A 24,415-nucleotide genomic window follows, 5' to 3' on the forward strand; every position below is an offset into this window, starting at 1 on the left:
TTGATTACGAGGACCAGTATACTCCTTCTTTGGTTTATCACACTCTTTTGCAAAATGTCCAAACTCTTGGCAGTTATAACATTTAACCTTCAGTTTATCGAACCCAACCTTCTTGTTTAAAGCAAGAAGATCTTTGCCAGTTCTTCGCATAAACCTTTTAACCTTTCGAACAATCATCGCAATTTTCCATTTCAAATCCATGAGCTCTAACTCAGCAGGATCAATTTGATCATAGTCTTCATTAGTCAAATCACTCGTTGCAATCTTACTACTCACCAGATTCTCATATGTGGTCATGAAGGCAGACAAGAAGGTAAAGTTTTGTTCAACCTCCTTCATTTTTACATTCGGTGAAGATGAGAAGTGATTTGTAGTGGATGAATTTCCAGATCCAACAGAAGAAACAGACGCACCAGGTGACCCAGAACTTCCAGTAGTGTAGAAACATGCTCGTGGATCACTATAGATAGTTGTAGCATTATCACTTGCATTTTGTGTAAGAAGTGCGGTGATTGGAGAGATTGTTGAACAAGAACTCGGTAAAGCACCTTTAATTGTGTCTATCTTATCTGATTCAGAAGGTTCCATTTTTACCTTGTCCATTTCGGCTATCAGATGATTAAACCGTGTTGTCATCTCTTCGACAGTCTCACCTTTAAATAAGTTAAAGTTTCTAAATTGAAACTGTAACATCACTTTCTTGCTTTCTGCAATGTTACCGATACTCCTCATATGAATGTGTTGAAACAACGATGCACAAATCTTGATGATACCGACTTGATGAAAAATTTTTCCATGTAACGCCATTGTAAGAGTAGAGTATGCTTTCGTTTCAATCTCTAACGCTTTATTTTCTTCTTGAGAGTATTGTGAGATGGCTTTAGGTGTAAATCCAATAGTCTCATCTCCAATCATCGGAACGGTATACACTTCATCCAATGAACAGGAATGTAACATCTCGTTTTCTAGTTTTGGTTAATAAACGAAAGTATGAGTTATTACGAGTCGGGCTAGTGTTGGATTAAATGGACTTGGGTTAGAGGAAAAGAGGAAAGACCATGTACTAAGACCTTGATCCATAAATATATAAACCATAAACACCACTTAATTCCTCATTTACACATACTCCATACACCATTCAAAACACACAGACACTTAAGCCCTCTCTCTCTAGTCTCTCTCTCTCTTAGCCGAAATCAAGAAGGAAACCGATCCCAAACCAAGGTAATGATAGTATGATATTGTATGATGTTAAACCCGTTAGATCTAGTTGCGAAACGACGAGCCAACACCGTTAAACCATTTAAGTCACGAGATCCGGGTGGAATCGGGTATAAACCGAACCTATGATGAGCTTAAGGGTCACCCTAGCTCAAATCTAGATCGAACGAGACGAAAAACGGTGAAAAACGAGTTAAAACTCGTTTTTCTGGCGAATCCGCGGTTTTCCGGCGGCGGCGCCGAAAAGTTAATACGAGGAAAAGAATGTCAGGGAATGTTCTGACATTCCTGACCTAACCCTAGTTTGCTATGGGAACTTAACGAATTGGAAGGTGATTCGTTAGTTTATTCGCTTAAGGGAGCACAACGAACTAGCTCTAGTTCGTGTCTGATTCATTAAGGGAAAAGGGTAAAGAATTACCCTTGATTCGTTATGACCAGTTCGTTAAGGGAAATAAGGAATTAGTTGGACTAATTCGTTATATGGACTGGTTCGCTATAGAACTGATTCGTTAAGGTGTCCAGTTCGTTAAAGGGTTCAATTCGTTATAAGAACCAGTTCGCTAAGATAAGCCAGTTCGTTAAAAACCAGGTAACGAATCAGAAGTTTGATAAATGACAGAATGGTCCTTGAACTTAGAAAAGAATGATTTTATTACAAAGAAGCCCTTGAACTTTTAAGTAGCAAATGAATTAACTATTCAAAATTCTAATGGAAAATGTGTAAAGACAGTTAATGGAAATAAAATTTTTCCAGGTCAGCTCGACCCCAGCCAGGGGCTCTGCCCCTTGGACCCTGCTAGGGGCTGCCACCCTTAGACCCCGCTGCCAGGGGCGCTGCCCCGGACCCCCGATCGTTTAGGGTTATAATCGGACTAGAAACCCAAGATGAGTAGTGATAGTTAATTGATGCATGTAATTATTATACAGTTAGCCGCACCCAACTGAACAAAGGAATAACAATTAACGGTGAACGTAACCGACTTCAAGTGAGTTTCTAGCCCCACTTCCTTGTTATGTTTTCGGGGCTGTGTGCATACTTGATGTGATAGTTAATACACTTACCTTAAGTGGTAAGTGTATTCCTTATATGAATTATGTAAGGTGATTGCTTGACGGTGCATGAACGATCTTCGGATATGGCATGGACCGTCAGGCGGTAGCTAAAGATATGAATGATATATATGGTGTATGATTGATGTTGATTGAAGTATGTATGATGTATGAGTTATGTATGATGTATGAGTTATGTATGTCTGGTATGTAAATAGTACATGAACGATCTTCGGATATTGCATGTACTGCCAGGTAAAGGTTTGATGATAAATTATTATATATGAAGAATGAATGATGTATGTATGTATGAAACATACAATTATGTATATAGAAAGGTATGGAATAAAGGTATGAAGAAAGGGTGACCGGACCCTAATAATATCCGAGGATAGAGGGTAACCGGACCCTATCCGAGGATGCAGGGTACCGGACCCTAATAATATCTGAGGATGAAGGGTGACTGGACCCTAATAATATCCGAGGATGAAGGGTGGCCGGACCCTAATAATATCATAGGTATGCAGGGAGGATGCTCTTTATAACGTAAGATTAGCTATGAATGTATATGAATGAATGATGGATAGGATAAGTATGTAATGAGTACCTTCGGGAACGTAGATGTGTATGTAATGTAAGTTATGTGATTAATTAGAACTCACTCAGCGTAGCTGACTTTTTGTATGCACGCAGGCAAATAGGTTGAGGCAGCTCGCATGATTGAAGACACATGGCATGGAATCGAAGATACTAGCATCTCAAAAAATGTTGTGATGTTTTAAAGACCATGTTTTATGTTTAAATGACTCGGAATGTTTTATAAGACAAGATTTGAAGGTTATGTAAAATGTTATGGTTGAAGTTTTATATTCCACGTAAAGTTTTAATTAACTCTGATATTAAGAACTGTGTTTATGAGTAAATCCAACACCAAAGTACGGCTACCGGTAACGGGGAAAGTTTGAGAGATTTAGGCATCCTACATGCTTAGACTCGAACAGATAATGGGATTAAAGTAAGAAAAAAAGAAGATGGCAGTAAGAGAATGCCATGTGTCACTCAAGCAAACTAAGTGAAGGTAAAGTATGTGATTAAATTCATATGTAAAGTAGAATAATGTATGAATGCTAGCTTAATTGCTAGGGATAGAAGTATGTGATGATATGATTTGTTTGATTGTTTAACTGTTAAAAGTAGAATTAGCATAAATAGACTCATAAGAGGAAGTGTATAGGACACAGAAAGTAACGTGAGCAGCTAATCACAGCTGGCCACTGTTATTACCTATTAGCCTTACTATCTTTGTACTAAATGGTTCCTTAAGTGATGATGTTTGTGTTTCCTTATAGAATACGAATGGCTGGAGCTAAGAAAGCTGCTGGAAAAGGAGGGCGTGCAGGACGTCGTGGTAGGCCACGCACTGTCCGAGAACCGTCAGTAGAACAAGCTACTAATGTTAAGGGAGAAGGAAGTGCAGCAGGTGGAGATCCGAGTAACAACGAAGGGTATCAACTTGACCCTGTTGTCTAAGCTACCATTGTTCAAGCGGTCGCAGCTACTGCGAAGAACTGGAATCCTGAAAAGTCTGCTGAGAAGTCGGGGGAAAAGGTAAGAAGGATGATGAGGAGGAGAAGGAGGAATCAGGTGTGGTTAAGTCAGTAAAGGTTAATGATAGGAAGAGAGGCCGAGGAGGGTGCAACTACAAGTCATTTAAAGGTTGCGACTCGCCGAAGCTAACTGGCTTGGGAGATGCTATCGCTACTCTCCAATGGATAACCACGATGGACAAGGTTATCCGAATTAGCGAATGCCGTCCCAACCAAGCTATGGGTTTTGCCACCCAATCATTTCTTGATGAAGCCATGTACTGGTGGGAAACTGTTGAACAGTGGAAGACGCGGAAGAAGATTAAAGCTATGCGGTGGGATGATCTGAATGAGTTGGTAATGAAGAGGTTTTGTGCAGATGCAGAGGTGGAGAGGGTTGAAATGAAGTTCTTGAGCCTAAAGGCAGGTGAGATGACACACCGCGAATACACCACTGAATTCAACCGCCTGTCTAGGTTGGTGCCTGACATGGTGAAAACTAAAGCCAAGCGGATCAAGTGTTACCTGAGGGGACTACCGCAGAAGGTTCGCGTCTTGGTCAAGGCTGGTAGACCGGGTACTTTTAATTCTACAGTAGGACTCGCATAAATGGTTTATGACGACTTGTCGACAGATGATGTGATGGTGGAAGAGAAGAAGGATAAGAAATGGGTCGCTCATGTCAAGCACCCAGGTACTCAGCTATGGAACCCTAGGGACAAGAAGCAGAAGGTGTGGGGGAGAAAGACATGCAAGACATGTGGAAAGGTACACGGTGGTGAGTGCAAGTGGGGTACTGGTTCGGACGTGTGCCACAAATGTGGAAAGGCTCATGGTGGAGAGTGCAGAATGGGGACAAATGCCTGCTATAAGTGTGGGAAGATGGGGCATTATGCTAATGAATGCAATGCAAAACCCACATGCTATAAGTGCGGTAAGACGGGTCATTTTGCAAGGGAATGCACGGAGGGGGAAGCTGGAGGTAGTGGGAAGAGAGATGCTGATCAAGCAAGGCCGAGGACTAGAGCCTACATACTGACCCAGGAACAAGCTAAACAGATTCTGGATGATGTGACCGGTACGTTCTTAGTAAACGGTATTTCTGCTTCAGTGTTATTTGATTCGGGTGAGAATAGAAGTTTTGTAGCTACGACGTTTAGTAAACTAGCTAAAATGAAATGTTGCCGAGTGTCTGAAACCTTCATAGTAGAAACCGCTAGTGACACCTCGGTGAGAATAATGAAAATGGTTAAGAATTGTAAGGTAGAGTTAGAGGGACATGAGTTCCATGTTACTTTGTATGTTATGACCTCAGGAGGGTTCGATGTAGTCTTGGGACTGGATTGGTTATCTGAATACGAAGCTCAGATAGTATGTAACAGTCGAATAATAAAGCTAAAGTCTTTAGATGGTAGTGCGGTGACGGTTTATGGTGATAAAGAAAGTTCAGGGTTTAGCGTCATTTCAATGATGAAATCTGAAGGTTTGTTAAGGCGAGGGTGCGGTGCCTACCTAGCGTATGCTGTCAACGCTACGGCCGAGACGAAAGAAATGAAAGATGTTCCTATCGTGTGCGACTACCCAGAAGTATTCCCTGAGGATCTTCCGGGGTTGCCACCAGAGCGAGAGATAGAATTCCAGATAGACTTAGTACCAGGAGCCCAGCCCGTCGCGAAAGCACCTTACTGACTAGCGCCGTCTGAGATGAAAGAATTGATGTCCCAACTGCAAGAACTCCTCGATAAAGGTTTCATAAGGCCAAGTGTTTCCCCTTGGGGGGCGCCAGTGTTGTTCGTGAAGAAGAAGGATGTAAGTATGAGAAAGTGCATAGACTATCGCGAGTTGAATAAGCTTACGATAAAGAATAGAAATCCTTTGCCCAGGATTGATGATCTGTTTGACCAACTGCAAGGTTCAAGTTGGTTCTCACGAATAGATCTCAAATCAGGCTATCATCAGCTGAAGGTGAAAGAGGCAGACATCCCTAAGACAACGTTCCGAACGTGGTACGGACACTACGAGTTTTCGTGATGTCATTCGGTCTAACAAATGCTCCCGCAGCATTTATGGATATGATGAATAGGGTGTGACGGCCGATGTTGGATAAGTCAATTATCGTCTTCATCGATGATATACTAATCTATTCAAAGAGCGAATCAGATTATGCCAAGAATCTGAGAGAAGTATTGGAGACTCTGAAGAAAGAGAAGTTGTATGCTAAGTTTTTGAAGTGCGCATTTTGGTTGCGAGAAGTGCAATTTCTAGGTCACATGATTAATCCTGAAGGGATTACCGTGGACCCAGCTAAGATTGAAGTGATAACTAATTGGCAAACTCCTCAGAATCCGACTGACATACGAAGCTCCCTAGGGTTAGCTGGCTACTATAGGAGATTCATCGAAGGTTTCTCCAAGATAGCCGCACCGTTGACCGGTATGACCTGAAAGTCGATAGTATTCAATTGGGGTAAGTTTCAAGAAGATGTTTTTCAGGAGTTAAAGAAGAGACTCACGCAAGCTCCAATCCTTGCTTTGCCCGATGGTGACGAGGATTTGGTTGTTTGCACTGATGCTTTGCATAGTGGATTAGGTTGCGTATTGATGCAACGTGGAAAGGTGACAGCTTACGCGTTTACACAGTTGAAAGTCCATGAGAGTACTTATCTGACGCATTATTTAGAGCTAGCAGCAGTAGTGCATGCTCTCAAGATATGGAGACATTATCGGTATGGTACTAAGTGTACCGTTTACACAGATCATAAGAGTTTAAAGTACTTCTTCAAGCAGAAAGAATTGAACATGAGACAGAGAAGATGGTTGGAGTTGATAAAGAATTACGACTGCGATATTAAGTACTACCCTGGTGAAGCTAACGTGGTTGTTGATGCGATAAGCCGTAAGAATGAGGATGTCATTGCAACAGTAAAGTCATATCAGCTGATTATGAATTCAAGTCTTTTTGAAGAAATCATCAAACTGCAGTCAGAAGTCCTGGTAGATGAAGGACTATTGAAGAAAGAAAGGATTTTTGGTCAGCAATACGAGTTGATGGAAAACACGCATGGTGTTAAGACTAGGTTTGACCGTATGTGGATTCCACGCCATGGAGATCTCAGAGGTCGAATCTTAGATGAAGCTCATAAGTCAAGATATTCGATTCACCCAGGAGCTACTAAGATGTACCAAGATTTGAAAAGGGATTATTGGTGGCCGGGAATGAAGAATGATGTAGTAGATTATGTCAGTAAGTGCTTAACTTGTTTACAAATCAAGGCAGAGCATCAGAAGCCTTTTGGGAAGATGCAACCTTTGGAGATACCAAAATGGAAATGGGAACACATCACCATGGATTTCATAACTAAGCTACCTCGTATAGCTAAGCATCATGATACCATCTGGGTGATAGTGGAACGTTTGACCAAGAGTGCTCACTTTCTGCCTATACGAGAGGCTATCTCGTTAGAGACATTAGCAAGCTTGTTCATTAAAGAGGTTGTATCTAAGCACGGAGTGCCATTATCGATTGTGTTTGATAGAGATACTCGTTTTACTTCGAGGTTCTGGAAGAAGTTCCATGAAGCCATGGGAACAAGATTGAACATTAGTACGGTGTACCATCCTCAAACAGATGGGCAGTCTTAAAGGACGATCCAAACCCTTGAGGATATGCTACGTGCTTGTGTTTTAGACTTTGGTGGAAGTTGGGATGATCATCTGCATCTAGCAGAATTCTCCTACAACAAAAGTTACCATTCAAGTATTGGTATGCCACCATTCGAGATGTTATACGGAAGACGCTGTAGAACTCCGGTATGTTGGGGAGAGATTGGCCAAAAGGAGATGGGAAGTCTGGAAGTTGTTCAAGAAACCTCTTCAAAATTTGATCAAATTAAAGCGAGAATGAAAGCTGCCCAAGACAGACATAAGTCGTATGCCGATAAGCGGCGACGACCGATTGAGTTTAACGTTGGTGACAATGTGATGCTCAAGGTCTCACCTTGGAAAGGAATTATTCGTTTTAGGAAGAGAGGAAAGTTGAGTCCGCGGTACATTGGACCGTTTAAGATTACTGATCCTGTAGGTGAAGTGGCTTATGAGCTGGAATTGCCTGAAGAGCTAGAAGGAATTCACTCAACCACCCATGTTTCTCATATGAGAAAATGTATGGCTGATGACACGTCGCACGTGCCATTAATGGACATTGAGGTTGATGAACAGTTGAATTACATTGAGCAACCAATCAAGATAGTTGATCGCAAGGAAAAGCAACTCCGACACAAGATTATACCCCTAGTGAAAGTGATATGGAAGCATCGCAAGGGATCGGACGCTACATGGGAAGTTGAAAAAGAGAAGCGCAAGTTTTATCCAGATTTGTTTATGTAATAGTTAGGTTTCGGGGACGAAACCTCTTTAAGGAGGGAAGACTTGTAACATCCCGTTTTCTAGTTTCGGTTAATAAACAAAAGTATGAGTTATTACGAGTCGGGCAAGTGTTGGATTAAATGAAATTGGGTTATGGACTTGGGTTAGAGGAAAAGAGGAAAGACCATGGGCTAAGCCCATGATCCATAAATATATAAATCATAAACACCACTTAATTCCTCAATTACACATACTCATACACCATTCAAAACACACACACACTTAAGCCCTCTCTTTCTCTAGTCTCTCTCTCTTAGCCAAAATCAAGAAGGAAACCGATCCCGAACGAAGGTAATGATAGTATGATTTTGTATGATGTTAAACCCGTTAGATCTAGTTGCGAAACGGCGAGCCAACACCGTTAAACCGTTTAAGTCACAAGATCCTGTAGGTTCCCAGCCGGATCTACACGGAATATCTCGTTCTACGTAGGTGCGGAATCCCTACGTAAGACGATACGAGCGTAGAAGACGAAACACGTTAAACACAAGCAAACACACGTTACAATACTCAAAAGACACGTTGTATTGCAACTAGTAACACATGATATCAATCACCGATTACACAAAACTGAACAACTCCTTCCAAAACCTAGCCGCAGCTAAACATTTATAACATACGACAACTTCGCCTAACATGTTTAGGTGAAGTTGTCACTAACTTCGCTTGTTTCACAAGTTCGCCCATATCAGGCGAACTTGAGACACAACTTCGCTTAATTTCAAATACAAAACATACTAACTCGATTACAGACACTAGATACTGAACTACTGACATCATGTACCAACAGACTCCCCCTTGGCAGTAGCTTCATATCTCTATCTTCAAACACGTGTCTCGTATTCCCAAAAATCTTGTATCTTCCATCTTCAAGCATGAATGCCTTCTCGTACTCAAAATGAAACTACTCTTTGATATTTCTTTGCTTCTTCTTTCCAAGCAGGAATGTAAAATATCTTTTTCTCGTTCAGCACCTGCAGATCAGCTTGAGACAAATTCACTAAATGCATAGGATCATATACTCTCATCAGCTCTTGTTCATCTTCATCCTCCATTACTGCTTCAGCTGTTTCACAATCAACGTACCACCATTTTAGATCTTTGAGCACATCCTTGGGCATTTGTTTCATCGGCACTTCTTTTAGACACCGGATCGGCTTATACTTCATTATCATCCAAGGCTTGCCATCTGCTCTCATTCCTCTGTCTTTGTCTTCAACGAGCTTTCCTTTCTGTGGTTTCAACAGCTCGAACTTTTTCTCCTTTATGCTCTCCTTCCAGACTATCTTCCCAATGATCCTAGCCATGTTATCATCACTCCTGTTTATCAACCCCAACCTGGCTAAGTCCTTCACTTCACATTCAGGCAACGTATTCAACGATCTCAACAGCCTCTTGAAATACTGAACCCCATCATACCGTTTAATCACAAAAAGCCTCAACTGCTCATCATATAACCAGCATATAATCCCCTTTTTCGATTCAGCATAACCCCTGATGTTGTAACTTTTCTTGAACATAGTAGGGACCGCCGGTTTCTTAGTCTTTACAAACCACTGAGTGTAGCCTTCTTTCCATCTTGGCTGCTCCTCCCATTCTGTCTCATCACATCCCGTATCTTGACCCAAATCTGACTTTTCAACCTCTGGAATTTCATGCTCAACATTCTCCTCCACAATCTCTCCCTCTTCGACTTCACTATCAATCACGATCTCAGCCCCTATCTTCTCTATCTCCTCCAACGGTAACACATCCTCATCACCTATAACATCATCTAACACCTCCTCAGCATCCACAACCACCACATCATCACCCCCTGAACCACCAGCTGCACTCGTTGACTCCCCCTGAGATGTGGAAGTCCCAAGAGCTTGTTCAGTTCTTGGCAACTCTCCACCTGCACCTTTCGATGCATTGGGATCATCGTCTCGATCGTTACGCTTTTTTGTCCTCAGCTCGTCACCCTTACAGCTCATCTCCCCCTGAGATGCCAAGAACTGTTTCAAGGCATCAATTATTTTACCATGCTCGATCAGGAGGGACGACTGAATTTGATTCTTCGCAACGAGGTGCTGAATAACATGAGTCTGGATAAGATTTACTCTTGATTGTTCTGCCACGACCCTTTCAAGCGCTGCTATTCTTTCCGAATCGGATAAGGTTGCATCGAAATGTCTTGAGCGTACGGATGAGGGATTCCCAATGTAACCGGCACCTCAGAAACAGGTGGAAACGTAACCGCAGGTGGTATCATAACCGACAACTCTGCAGTAGCAACAACTGTCGACTCAACAAACCTTGCTACGACCTCCGTTGGAGTAAGAGTTGGAGGTGGCAAGGACACAATCTCCGGAGCCGAGAGCTGGAATGTAGTGGGTGGGATGCCGAAGGAAGATGAGGTAGTCACCACGGGAACATCCGTGGCGATTGGCCCTGTAACTGGCAATGGTGTAGAGACTATAGTCATACCAGACAGTGCGGGTGGAGTGAAACGAACCACCCTTGAGCTCTCACCAGCTCCCGAACCTGCACCTGCCCTTTCTCTTCTCGATCTATGGACCAACTGATGTAAATCTTCCTCAAAGTCCGAATCACTGTCATCGTTTTCTCTCTTCCTCTTCCCATGAATCCTTTCTTGTGTAACTAAAATCCGTCTAGCTTCAGCCACATCATCATCTGAGGAATCAGAATCAGCCTCCGTCGTAGCTGCCATAGCAACATCCACACTAGTAACCCGTGCAACCGAGACTTGCACCTCTTCCTTAGGATCAACACGTTCCATATCGAAGAAACCTTGACCGCCAAAAGCAGCTTCAAGGTCTACAATTTCCTCCGGTGCCACAACATGAGCAGCAGGTAAAGCTTGTTGTACCTCAGGTGGTGGTTGAGGTGCTCCAGCCTGTTGTGGTGCCGGATCCCGAAACTCGTCCCCACGAGCTGGGACATACTCTGGGTTAATCAAGTACCCAAATAATGGAGTATGTCGAGGACGGAGCTCAGGTTTACTTCTTGCACTTGATGATCTACACTGAGCGAAGATCCTCTTGCTTACACTCTCCACATATCTAATCGGGTGGCGCTGAGGTAACGTGGGAGCAACATGATTCAAGATCATTTGAAGGAATCTTGGATACATCAGAAATCTCTCACGCGCCACCGCTCGTCTTTGACGGTCTATCTCGTAGAACACCATCTGACTAAAGCTATAACGCTTATTGTAAGTCAGTGATGTCATTGCCGACTGCATGGTCGCACTCATTCCATCTGTACCAGCCTTTCTCCCTGACATACACACGATCATTACGTGCATAAGAAATCGCCATTGGTCTAACAAGAATCCCTTTCGTCTTTGAGTATCTCCCAATGGACCAGAATATCCCATTCTCAGAAAAGCACAATCTCTGAATGGAGCCACGAAATCTATAGGATCGTCTCTCGTTTCATCCCCAAACTGCAAAGCCACCTTGATCTGTTCAGACGAGAACTGCACTATCTGATTGTTAACCGTTGCACGCATAACCGGGGGCTCGACTCGACAATCATACTCCACTGTCTGCCAGAAATCTTCTATGTTTGGCAAAGATATAGGCAGTGTTGTGGTAATAGCGTGAAAGATACGCGAGCGGATAAGAAACGTGATGATCTCGCGGAAATCATCAACACCGCTCGCATCCGGGTCCAAAGTTATGTACATGTTATGCCCCGGGAAAAACTGCCGATTGTTATCTCCTCCTTCGTCACCACCTGCACCACCTGCTCCAGCTACAGCTGCCATTTCTGCAACAAAAACAGTCTAAGTTAGAGAATCGTCGAGTCAAATCACAACTTCGCCTGTTACCCGGAGCGAAGTTATGATTTATTCTGTATAGGCGAAGTTAGGGGTGGGGCGAAGTTGGTAATAACTTCGCCTTAACTTGAACTTCGCCTGATAAATGTTAAATAAAAAGGGCCAGGCGAAGTTAATGATAACTTCGCCTAACCACAACTTCGCCTCATATACTGTTAAATAATTAAATATCAGGCGAAGTTAAACCTTAGGCGAAGTTAAGGATAACTTCGCCTAAACTGTAACTTCGCCTGAATATGAATCGGCAACAGTTTAGACGTTCAAATGAAGTGATTTTGGTCAATTTGGAGATTGCGGACTCAACCAAACATGTTTTGACGGAGATCAACACGATCAAGTTGAATGTGACTACGTTAAAACAAGTTTGAAAAGCGGGTGTTAGATGTTTGAAAGAACGGGGTCGTGAATCGGGTCGAAACGATCTCTGATTAACGTCATGACATAGATTATAAGATATGACGACACTACACACCTATAAATCGGATTGGTATTTGTCAAAGATAACAAAGATTGAATCGAAAAATAACTTCGCCGAGGTTACTGGAAGATAAGTTCGCTGGGTTTGAAAATAATGATGAGTCTGACCAATAATGTCTTTATATAGGGTCAAAGATGAACAGGCGAAGTTGGGGCTAACTTCGCTTACCCCTTAAGTTCGCCTGTTATATTAACTTCGCTTGATAACCATGTTACAAAACAGACCCTCTAATTTGAACATTATGCTTTTAACTTTTAAACCTTCCTTTAAAAAGTAGAATGTTACGATCAAAGACCAAGTAACCAGATATAAAGACATAAAACGACATAAGTAGAATAAAACTTAGAAATAAAGTACACGGGATCAAATTTCAGTCTCGACAGGGACTACCACATTTTAGAAAAGATCCGAACAGGAATCATACTAATTAAGTGACTGTCACATTGATCCATGTTCAGCTGTATTATGACATAAAGAAACAGGTTGTAAGCAGGTAAATAACTTAGAATGGTTTTCATCGCTTCTGTGATACGGGTTAGGTTCAATTAAGCTCAAAATATAAATGGGCAACACCTCAGAGTTTATGATGTCTCCTATCTATTCTCAAAGCGTATTTGGCTTTCCCCAAGTCACCCCGAGTTGACCTCGACCCGTAGTGTCTGATTAAATAGTAAGTACACGACGATCAATAGAGTCTTCTTCCCGTTCTCTATCTTGCATCTTGATTGAGAAGTATTAACATTATAAGCTCTAGAATGTCTCAATAACACATAATTTTTTTTTTTTTTAATAAATATTTACACAGTTTCAGAGTAGTAAACAACTGCAAGTCCCGAATCTTGATCACTGCAGTTTCTTGATACGCTATCTTCAGGGGAATCAGAACACTCACGGGCTCGTGTATGACTGGGTAATCGCTTTTCTGCCTATCATTCGGAAAGATATATGCGGAGACATACACAACTCTTACTGAGTTTCCACTTAAGATCGAGGAGATTTAGTTAGTATCACTTCTACTTTTACGCACCATAAAAAGCTACCATGACATACAATGACTGTTCTAAAGTCTTTTAGGCCTAATAACTTCACTAGTTAAGCACACAGAATCAGTTTGTCTATCACTTTCCAAGGTTGGATCAATTTTCTTTTAAACATAGTAAAGAAACTTCTTACGAAGTAGTAGACTTGAAAAATTATTTCATCTCCCAATAAAAAAAATTTTAACTTCTATCGCCCCGATCAAGTCGAAGTCTTCAGGTAAACGGCTATCCTGAAGATCCAATGGATCAGCTGGACCGACCACATACGAGTAACCGTGTATGTGGTCCACGTCTGCATCACTGTCTGAATCAGCACCCAATTTATGGTTGACGCAAACTGGAGTATCAAATGGAGTGCTGTCCTCCATCTTGAAGCGTTTGAGAACGTCTTGGACATATTTAGTCTGATGAATGAACATCCCATCTTTCTTCTGATCAACCTGCAGTCCTAAAAAGAAAGTTAGTTCACCCATAGCACTCATTTCAAACCTCTTTTTCATGACGGCTTCAAATTCCTGACACATGGCGACTTTTGATGCAGCAAAGATGATGTCGTCCACGTAGACTTGCACCAGAAGAAAGTCTCTTCCTTTTCTCTTAACGAACAGTGTGCTATCGATCTTTCCCCTTTCAAATTCATTGTCAAGCAAGTAATCGGATAGAGTTGCATACCAGGCACGAGGGGCCTGATGTAGCCCATATAGCGCTTTACTTAGCTTGTACACGTGATCAGGAAAGTCTGTGTCAGGAAAACCCGGAGGTTGCTCAACGTACACAACCTCATCGACTTTACCGTTAAGAAACGCACTTTTCACGTCTAACTGGAACACCTTCATCTCCTTGTGTGCAGCAAATGCGAAAAACAATCGAATCGCTTCCAATCTCGCTACAGGAGCAAACACTTCATTGTAGTCGATCCCTTCTTGCTGATTAAAACCTTTTACAACCAGCCTTGCCTTGTTCCTTATGATTATTCCTTTCTCATCTCTCTTACATTTGAAAATTTGGTGCCAATCGCATGTACATTCTTCGGTTTTGCAACCAAATTCCATACCTCCATCTTCTTGAACTGGGCTAACTCTTCTTGCATGGCTTCGACCCACGAGCTGTCCTTGAGAGCCATTTGATAGTTCTTTGGTTCAATCTGTCTGATGAAGCAGGTGTACAAGCATTCGTTAATGATGCCTGTATCTTTAATGCTTGTGTAAACACAAGTGTGCTCATTCAAGTTTCGTCTTGTTTGTACACCGTCGGACAGATCACCTATCACGTTCTCCAAAGGGTGATTTTTGTGAACACTCGTAGTCGGAACCGAACTGACTTGCAGATTGTCTTCCAGGTTCGAAGGTAGCTCATCAATGGGTGATTGTTGTTGAGAATGAAACGGATTGAAGAATTCCTCTTCTGTAGAGGCAGCAGGGGTATCGACAGCATTTGACGAGGAAGGTTGACATTCATCGTACTGCGGTCGTTGCACAAAATTTTCTTCCTCATCATAAAGCATCTTCGTAGCAATTCTCTCATCAACTTCTGCACAATCCAAGTAAGGCAAATTAAAAGATTTAAAAAGCCTATCATAGTCGAAAGCCCCAGCGGGTCCCGTGCTTGGTTTTGGTGATTTGTAACTTGTGATGTCAGTGTTACACACCACCTCAACCTTGTTGGTCGATAGATTAAAGACTCGTCTGTTGGGGGTCCCAACAACATATCCGACTAAAATACCTTCGTCGGCTATCTCACCAAATTTTGAGTTCGTCTTGAATATCGAACACGGGAACCCGAAAGGTTCGAGACCACTCAAGTTAGGCTTTCTACCATGCATAAGTTCATAACATGTTTTATTCAATCTTTTAACAGTTAAAACTCTATTAAGGATATAACAGGCTGTAGCAACAGCTTCAGCCCAGAACACCACAGGAAGTTTAGAATCAGCCAGCATGGTTCTGGCTCCTTCAATTAGCGTTCTGTTCTTCCTCTCAGCCACCCCATTTTGTTGCGGAGTATACGGAGCGCTGTACTGGTGGTCTATCCCTTTCTGTAAGCAGAATATCTCCATCTGATAGTTTTTGAACTCTGTCCTATTGTCAGTCCTGATGTATTTAACCTTCTTCCCCATAATATTCTCAACCTTGGTAATCAAATTCATTACCAACTGAACCGTTTCATCTTTTGTCTTCAGGAAATATACCCAAGAATATCGAGAGAAATCATCAGTTATCACCAAGCAATATGATGTTCCACCTAGGCTTTTTACATTCACGGAACCGAAGAGATCCATGTGAAGTAGGTCTAGGGTACTGACTATTGAATTAACCTTCTTGGTGTGATTAGATTTCTTGTGTTGCTTTCCCTTTTTGCACGATAAGCATTGGTCTTCAAAGTTGAAATTTTTCAAGGGAACACCCAGCACCAGCCCATTCTTGACAATGTAGTTCATTTTTCGAAGATGAATATGCCCCATTCTTCGATGCCATAACTCGGACTCTGATTCAGTTGCTTTTGACAGAAGACATGATTCTTCTGTTGCCATCTCAATCGACCTCATGTCCATAACATATGTATTCTTTTCCCTTGGAGCCTTCATTACTATCCATTCCTCTGGTATCTTGAAACCAGGATACAGTACGATCGCTTCATTTTTGGTAAAGTGCACAGTGTAATCTTTGTCACAGATCTGAGATACACTCAGCAGATTATGCTTCAGCTCTTCAACGAAATTCACTTTTTCTAACTTCATTTTACCATTAGTCACCGTCCCAATTCCAGTAATTCTTCCACCACTCTCTCCAGCAAAACTTACTCTACCTCCCTGAACAGGTTTCCATTCGTGTAACAAATTCTTGTTACCCGTCATGTGCCGGGAACAGCCGCTATCCACAACCCATAGATTGTTTGCAGCCCTGTTCAACTGTTCCTGCACGATTAAAGCAAAGGATTAAAATCTGGGGACCCAAGACCTACTGGTCTTGGGTCGATTAAATCTGTTAAAAGGCATCCCGTACTTTGGCTGTCCAAAATTAGTATTAGAATGATTTCTGTAAGTCCTAAAAGGATACCTTCTAGTAGATTGACTATGAGGCCATCCAAACCTTCGTGAATTAAATGAATTATAACTAATGATTTGGTTGTTAACAGGGAAAAACTGAGATCGACTTCTTTGAAAACCTGGATTAGTCCAATATCTGAACTTTGATGAGTTTTCATTTTTACCATTATAGTAATTACTGTTAGTTCTACTCTCAGTTTTCGAAGGCCTCATACCTCTGAATCTCTGATTCAGAGGGCAATCAGCAATCAGGTGTCCTATTTGATTGCATCTGAAACAGCTCCTGTGTTCAACTTTCGTCTCAACAGTTGTTTTAGATGTTGAGGTTGCATTACTGCCCGTTTGTCTAACATATAGTGGGACATACGGGTTTAGTGGAGAATTCTTTTCAGTTGGTTTATGTTCCTCTCCACGTTTTAGTAACACAGCCTCTTCTTTTGTCTCACTAGACTCAGATGTCTTGTCCGAATTTAATGAGACATGACTAGGAACAGAAATCTTAACATTAGAAACAGGCTTACTTGTTTCGCTTTTACTAACTTCTGGATCTTTAATCGTAACCTTAACAGGAACTGTTTGACCAATTTCAACATCAACAGATTTCTGATTACTAGGATCATAAGTATAGTTATGATTATAAGGAGGTGGAACTTCATAATATCCAATTCCTCCCCCTTTAACTGGGGAACGTTGATCACTTACGAGGTGATCAAGTATTGCGGAGGAATTTCTAAATTGCTCAAGCTTTCTGTTTAGTTCCACCACTTTCACCTGGTAATCAGCTATCTGTTTATCCCTTTCAGCAATTAGTTTGGTTTTCTCTTCTAACACTTCATAGCTAAGATCAATTACCTGTATTTTTTCAGCTAGACTGGCTTTAAGACTTCTGATATCTTTCTCACTAGCTTTTATTTTTACCGTGTAATTTTTTTCCCTAGTTTTAGTGTAATAATGATCTTCTTTTAATGTTCTAAATTGAGCATCCAAACTAAAAAACTGATCAGTTATTGTTTTCAGCTGTTCAGATAGATTTTCACATTTTGTACAAGGGAGTTTAGAACTTACCTCAGAGAGCTGATTTGTCACCTCTGCCATATAAGCTTGATCTTCTCATGTCTCTCTGTTTTTTCCTTCAGTTTTGATGTTAACCAAGTTGGCCTGTTCGAACACTTCCTCAACTTGCAGATTCCAATTGTATTCCCCGTTCTGTCTGGATATCATTGCCCTATTCTCGTTACTTCCCCCACTCGGTTGTGTTGGCCTGTTCTGACTACGTTCTACACGTTCATTTGTGCATTCTTTAGCAAAGTGTCCATTCTGTTGACAGTTATAACACCGAACCTTTGACTTATCAAAACCTGGTCTTTCACCAACGAATTTTCTACCAGTCTTCTTCATAAACCTTTTAACTCTTCTTACTATCATTGCCATCTGCCACTGCAGATCCATCTCCTCCAGATCATCAGCATCGATCTGATCATAGTCTTCGTCTAAAGTTGCAGGATCAACGATTTTACCTTTAATGTAATTTTCGTAAGAAGCAATGAAAGAGGCATAGAGAGCAAACTGCTGTTCAACAGATTTAACACTCATGGGCATCTGAGAGTAGTTGTTGTTCAGAACGCTTGAAGAAAAACTACCCTTTGTTGTTTGAGGTTTAGAAGTGTTTGATCCACCAGCTACGAAACACACATCACCATCCATGTTGAGAGTTACATGACCATCATGAGTTGAGTTAGAGCTCGAGTCTCCCTTTGAGTAGTAAGCAGACGATTCTGACTTCGAACTTGAACTTGAATTAACTTTCGCACCATACATTCCCGGATCCTGAACCTGATCAGTTGGTGTCTCTTTTCGAACCATGTTAAGTTCAAAAGTTCGTAGTTTGTTGACTGTTGTTTCCAAGTCAATGTTGGCAAACTCTTTATCTTCTCTCATCAAGACAGTGTACATCTCCCATTTCGGTGGGAGAGCATCAAGGAGTTTTTCTACGATCTCCTCTTCTTTGTAAACAATGGAATAATTGCTGAGTTCGGTCATCAGGTGATAATATCTTGTGATGATATCATCAAGTGATTCATTCTTCAAGTACTTGAACACCGATAATTGGGTTTTGAGTAGCTTAATCTTGGATGCACGTATCCCCACATTACCTTCAAATCGGTTTTCAAGCGCTTCCCATAGCTCTCTAGCAGTTTTATATTTCCTGAAGGTGTGAAGAATCTCTTGTGGAAGAGCCATTGTTATCACAGCATGAGCTTTGCTTTCAGCCTCATACATCTTCTTTTCTTCCTCTTCCATCTTATTGTATTTCTTAATTTGTTCACGACCCTCATACAAAGCCGTTGGTGGAATGTATCCATCTTGAATGCATACCCACATCTTAGCATCTTGATATTTAACATACTGCTCAAACCGATCTTTCCAAGCCACGAAATCGGTACCCTTAAGCATTTTCGGTGCCTTAGTAGCTGAACCTGATTCCACCTCCATTTTCACCAGTTCCGTAATATTTATAGAAGTCATCTTTGGAAGAAATACAAACGAGCACTCAAAGAAACCAAAAATAAAAATTTTATTCTGAACAGTACTGTAGGCGAAGTTAAACTTAACTTCGCTTAAGTCTTAACTTCGCTTGAATTCTTAACTTCGCTCCTTTTTAAATTCGCCTGATTAGGCGAAGTTGTAGATAACTTCGCTTAAGTTAAGCGAACTTGTGAGGTAGGCGAAGTTGTTAATAACTTCGCTTAACCTTATATCTTCGCCTAAACCCTACAAACAGTAGCGGCAACTTCGCCTGATGAACAATTGTTTTTGCAGGTTTGATTTTGACGTTTTGTGAGGTATGCGAAGGTGTAATGGGTTGTATTTGATGGTGGGAGGTGAGTAAGACACAAAAACTCTGTATATTAACGTAAACTCGTCCCGCGAATAGTCGAACGGAACGATTTCTACACTCGTGTGATAATCCCGAACCACACAATCACGAACAAATGCTCTGATACCAATAGTAGGTTCCCATCCGGATCTACACGGAATATCTCGTTCTACGTAGGTGAGGAATCCCTACGTAAGACGATACGAGCGTAGAAGACGAAACACGTTAAACACAAGCAAACACACGTTACAATACTCAAAAGACACGTTGTATTGCAACTAGTAACACGTGATATCAATCACCGATTACTCAAAACTGAACAACTCCTTCCAAAACCTAGCCGCAGCTAAACATTTATAACATACGACAACTTCGCCTAACATGTTTAGGCGAAGTTGTCACTAACTTCGCTTGTTTCACAAGTTCGCCCATATCAGGCGAATTTGAGACACAACTTCGCTTAATTTCAAATACAAAACATACTAACTCGATTACAGACACTAGATACTGAACTACTGACATCATGTACCAACAGATCCGGGTGGAATTGTGTATAAACCGAACCTATGATGAGCTTAGGGGTCACCCTAGCTCAGATCTGGATCGAACGAGGCGAAAAACGGTGAAAAACGAGTTAAAACTCAATTTTCCGGCGAATCCGCGGTTTTTCGGGCGGCTTTCCGGCGGCGGCGCCAAAAAGTTAATACGAGGAAAAAAATGTCAGGGAATGTTCTGATATTCCTGACCTAACCCTATTTCGCTATGGGAACTTAACAAATTGGAAGGTGATTCGTTAGTTGATTCGCTTAAGGGAGCACAACGAACTAGCTCTAGTTCATGTCTGATTCGTTAAGGGAAAAGGGTAACGAATTACCCTTGATTCGTTATGACCAGTTCGTTAAGGGAGATAAGAAATTAGTTGGACTAATTCGTTATATAGATTGGTTCGCTATGGAACAGATTCGTTAAGGTGTCCAGTTCATTAAAGGGTTCAATTCGTTATAAGAACCAGTTCATTAAGGACCAGGTAACAAATCAGAAGTTTGATAAATGACAGAATGGTCCTTGAACTTAGAAAAGAATGATTTTATTACAAAGAAGCCCTTGAACTTAGAAAAGAATGGAAACAAAATTTTTCCAGGTCAGGTCGACCCCAGCCAGGGGCTCTGCCCCTTGGACCCTGCTAGGGGTTGCCGCCCCTAGACCCCGCTTCCAGGGGCGCTGCCCCCGGACCCCGTTCGTTGAGGGTTATAATCAGACTAGAAATGCGAGATGAGTAGTGATAGTTAATTGATGCATGTAATTATTATACAGTTAGCCACGCCCAACTGAAGAAAGGAATAGCAATTAACGGTGAACATAACCGACTTCAGGTGAGTTTCTAGCCCCACTTCCTTGTTATGTTTTTGGGGCTGTGTGCATACTTGATGTGATAGTTAATACACTTACCTTAAGTGGTAAGTATATGCCTTATATGAATTATGTAAGATGATTGCTTGACGGTGCATGAACGACCTTCAAATATGGCATGGACCGTCAGGCGATAGCTAAAGATATGAATGATATATATGGTGTATGATTGATGTTGAATGAAGTATGTATGATGTATGAGTTATATATGTATGGTCTGTAAATAGTACATGAACGAGCTTCGGATATTGCATGTACTGCCAGGTAAAGGTTTGATGATAAATTATTATATATGAAGAATGAATGATGTATGTATGTATGAAACATACAATTATGTATATAGAAAGGTATGGTATGAAGGTATGAAGAAAGGGTGACCGGACCCTAATAATATCCGAGGATGGAGGGTAACCGGACCCTAATAATATCCGAGGATGCAGTTTACCGGAACCTAATAATATCCGAGGATGAAGGCTGACCGGACCCTAATAATATCCGAGGATGAAGGGTGACCTGACCCTAATAATATCCGAGGTATGTAGGGCGAGTTCTCTTTATAACGTAAGAATGTATATGAATGAATGATGGACAGGTTAAGTATGTAATACGTACCTTCGGGCACGTAAATGTGTATGTACAGTAAGTTGTGTGATTAATTAGAACTCACTTAGCGTAGCTGACTTTTAGTATGCACGCAGGCAAATAGGTTGTGGCAGCTCGCATGATTGAAGACACATGGCATGGAATCGAAGATACTGGCATCCCGAAGAAATGTTGTGATGTTTTAAAGACCATGTTTTATGTTTAAATGACTCCAAATGTTTTATAAGACAAGATTTTAAGGTTATGTAAAATGTTATGGTTGAAGTTTTATATTCCGCGTAAAGTTTTAATTAACTCTGATATTAAGAACTGTGTTTATGAGTAAATCCAACACCAAAGTAGGGCTACTGGTAACGGGGCCGTACAAGGAACAATCAGGTTGAACCGATCCTAGATGAGCACGGAAACGAGTTTCCCACTTAGCAAAGTCACTAAATTTCATTAAACGCGGACACTTGGAATGAGATCCAATTTCCGTGTTTAATTGTAACATTTTCTGCATAAGTACATTTTGGGAAGCTAACGCGTACAAACCAGCCATCTTCAAGGACTAAAGTTGAAAACATATTAACGAACTTGAACCAGTAAGTTTAACGAACTGTGAACAGTGTCTTTAACGAACTAAACTAACGAATCAATTATAAGGAATTGAAAGTTATTTGAATAACGAATCAGAAACAGTATCACATGAACTATATAACGAACTAAGGCAAAGAATTAGGTCAATTTGACGAATCAGTTTGACAAAATAGGTTAACAAATCAGAATAACGAATTTGTATTCAATATAACAAACCAAAGTTAAAGAATCTCTGAGTTCACTTAACAAATTAAGTAACGAATCACTAAGTGAAATCTTAACGAATCACTAAGTGAAATCTTAACGAATCACAACGTCAACTTAATGAATCAGAGTAACGAATCTCTGATTCAAGATAATGAATTAAGATAACGAACTTGCTACAGTTGATAACGAATCAACTATAACGAATCAGTTTGTTAAAACGGTTATAACAAACTCTGACAACTTTTGCCACGTGGCAAAAGTTTGTTAGATTTAAAGTTGACGAATTAGACCACGTGTCTGACGAATTAGATGACACGAATCAGATTGATGACGAACTGAGTAACGAACTGAATGATGATTTGATTAAAACCAACAAATAACTGTGACGAATCAAGTTAACGAAGAAGAATCTTCATCAGATGATGAAGATATTCAAATTTTCATCATCTTTTTCCAGATTTCTGAAAAACTAAGAACACCAAGTAAATTACCAAATCCGTAATACAAACTCGTTACTACACCAAATCACACATATAATATCTTAAATTACTTGGCAACCCATCGCGAATCCAAGTGGTACAATCTCATAAACCAATTCACTCAGTCACTAATCTAATTCGACCAAACTAACACCCCTTTCTCGACCAAACTCAGATCCAAACCAAATTAACTCAAAACCAATCCAAATCACAATTCCCCAACTAAACAATCCGTATACCTTACTAAACACCAATCCTCCTTAACTCAATCCATAAACAATCAAATCAACATTGAATTTGATTGAATTCAAACCGAAACCAACATATAACAAAACTTATACGATTTAACCTTTAGTTAACAAATTAAATCAATAGATCTATAACGATTAACACTTAGATCTAATTTCTTGAGCATCTAGTTCATGATTACTCTTTAACTATATGTTATATTAGTTGTATATATGTGTATATATTATAGTAATACGTTAATTGGTTGAAGCTTTGAACGAGAGAACAATTGGACAGAGGTCCAATACATTAATCCAAAACTTAAATAAACAGAGGATGAATACCTTTATATATAGAAGATGGATTCTAGTTCGTTACACATTCCGTAACGAGCTAGATCCACTTCGTTACATTACAATAAATAATAATAAACTTAACGAACTTTCTCCTAATTCATTAAACATCCTTAACGAAATAGGAAGGAACTTAACTTAACTGTCTAGTTCGTTAAACATCCTTAATGAACTAGACATAAAATAACAAACTAGAAAATAATATAAATAGCTTTTACATTAAAATAATCAAACGATAAATACAAAGACTCGAGACGCAGGACCGTGCACTAACACGCAAAACCGTGCACTAACATTTTCGATTTTATTTTTATATTTTTAAAAGAGTATATGATACGCGATTTACATATTTCGTTATTACTTCGAGTCTCACTGTTATTACGATTTTCTTTTCAATTGATGAGATGTTTCGATGGTAATTTTATGCACATGAGATTACATTTTGTGTTTTGATTATTCATGACCAAATTCAATTTATTCAATAACAATTTGTGTACTACTTCCAAAGCCTCATTTTCGCTAAAAATTTTGTTTACATTTTAAACGATATTTTCATGACTATGTTGTTCATGTTTGAGTATTATGCTTTCCAAGCAAAACACAATTTTATGCATTTTTTCACACGATTTCATTTACTCAATCAACGGTCTATGTGTGGCTGTCTGCAAGTTTTGGCGCTATTGGAAACCATTACTATATTCATGATTATGCAAATGGTTTCACAATAGAAGCCGTGTTCACATTTATCACATTTCATCGATTGTTTTGTCAAGTTAATCAAATTTTTGTTTGATACTTGTATTCATCACCTCAAAGAACTCACCTCATCCTCATTATATTTAATCGTATTTTCACGCAATCATATCCTCAAATACATATAACCTCAAGTTTTTTCACGTATTAAACTCATCGTACGATGTTATTTTTAATGGTATCGTTGTTTATCCCAACCTCATGTACTCACTTATCGGATTTTTCATTTT

Source organism: Bidens hawaiensis, unplaced genomic scaffold, assembly GCF_021521415.1.
Source record: "Bidens hawaiensis isolate Kalapana, Puna unplaced genomic scaffold, B.hawaiensis_p1.1 tig00015919_1, whole genome shotgun sequence".
Taxonomy (NCBI): Eukaryota; Viridiplantae; Streptophyta; class Magnoliopsida; order Asterales; family Asteraceae; genus Bidens; species Bidens hawaiensis.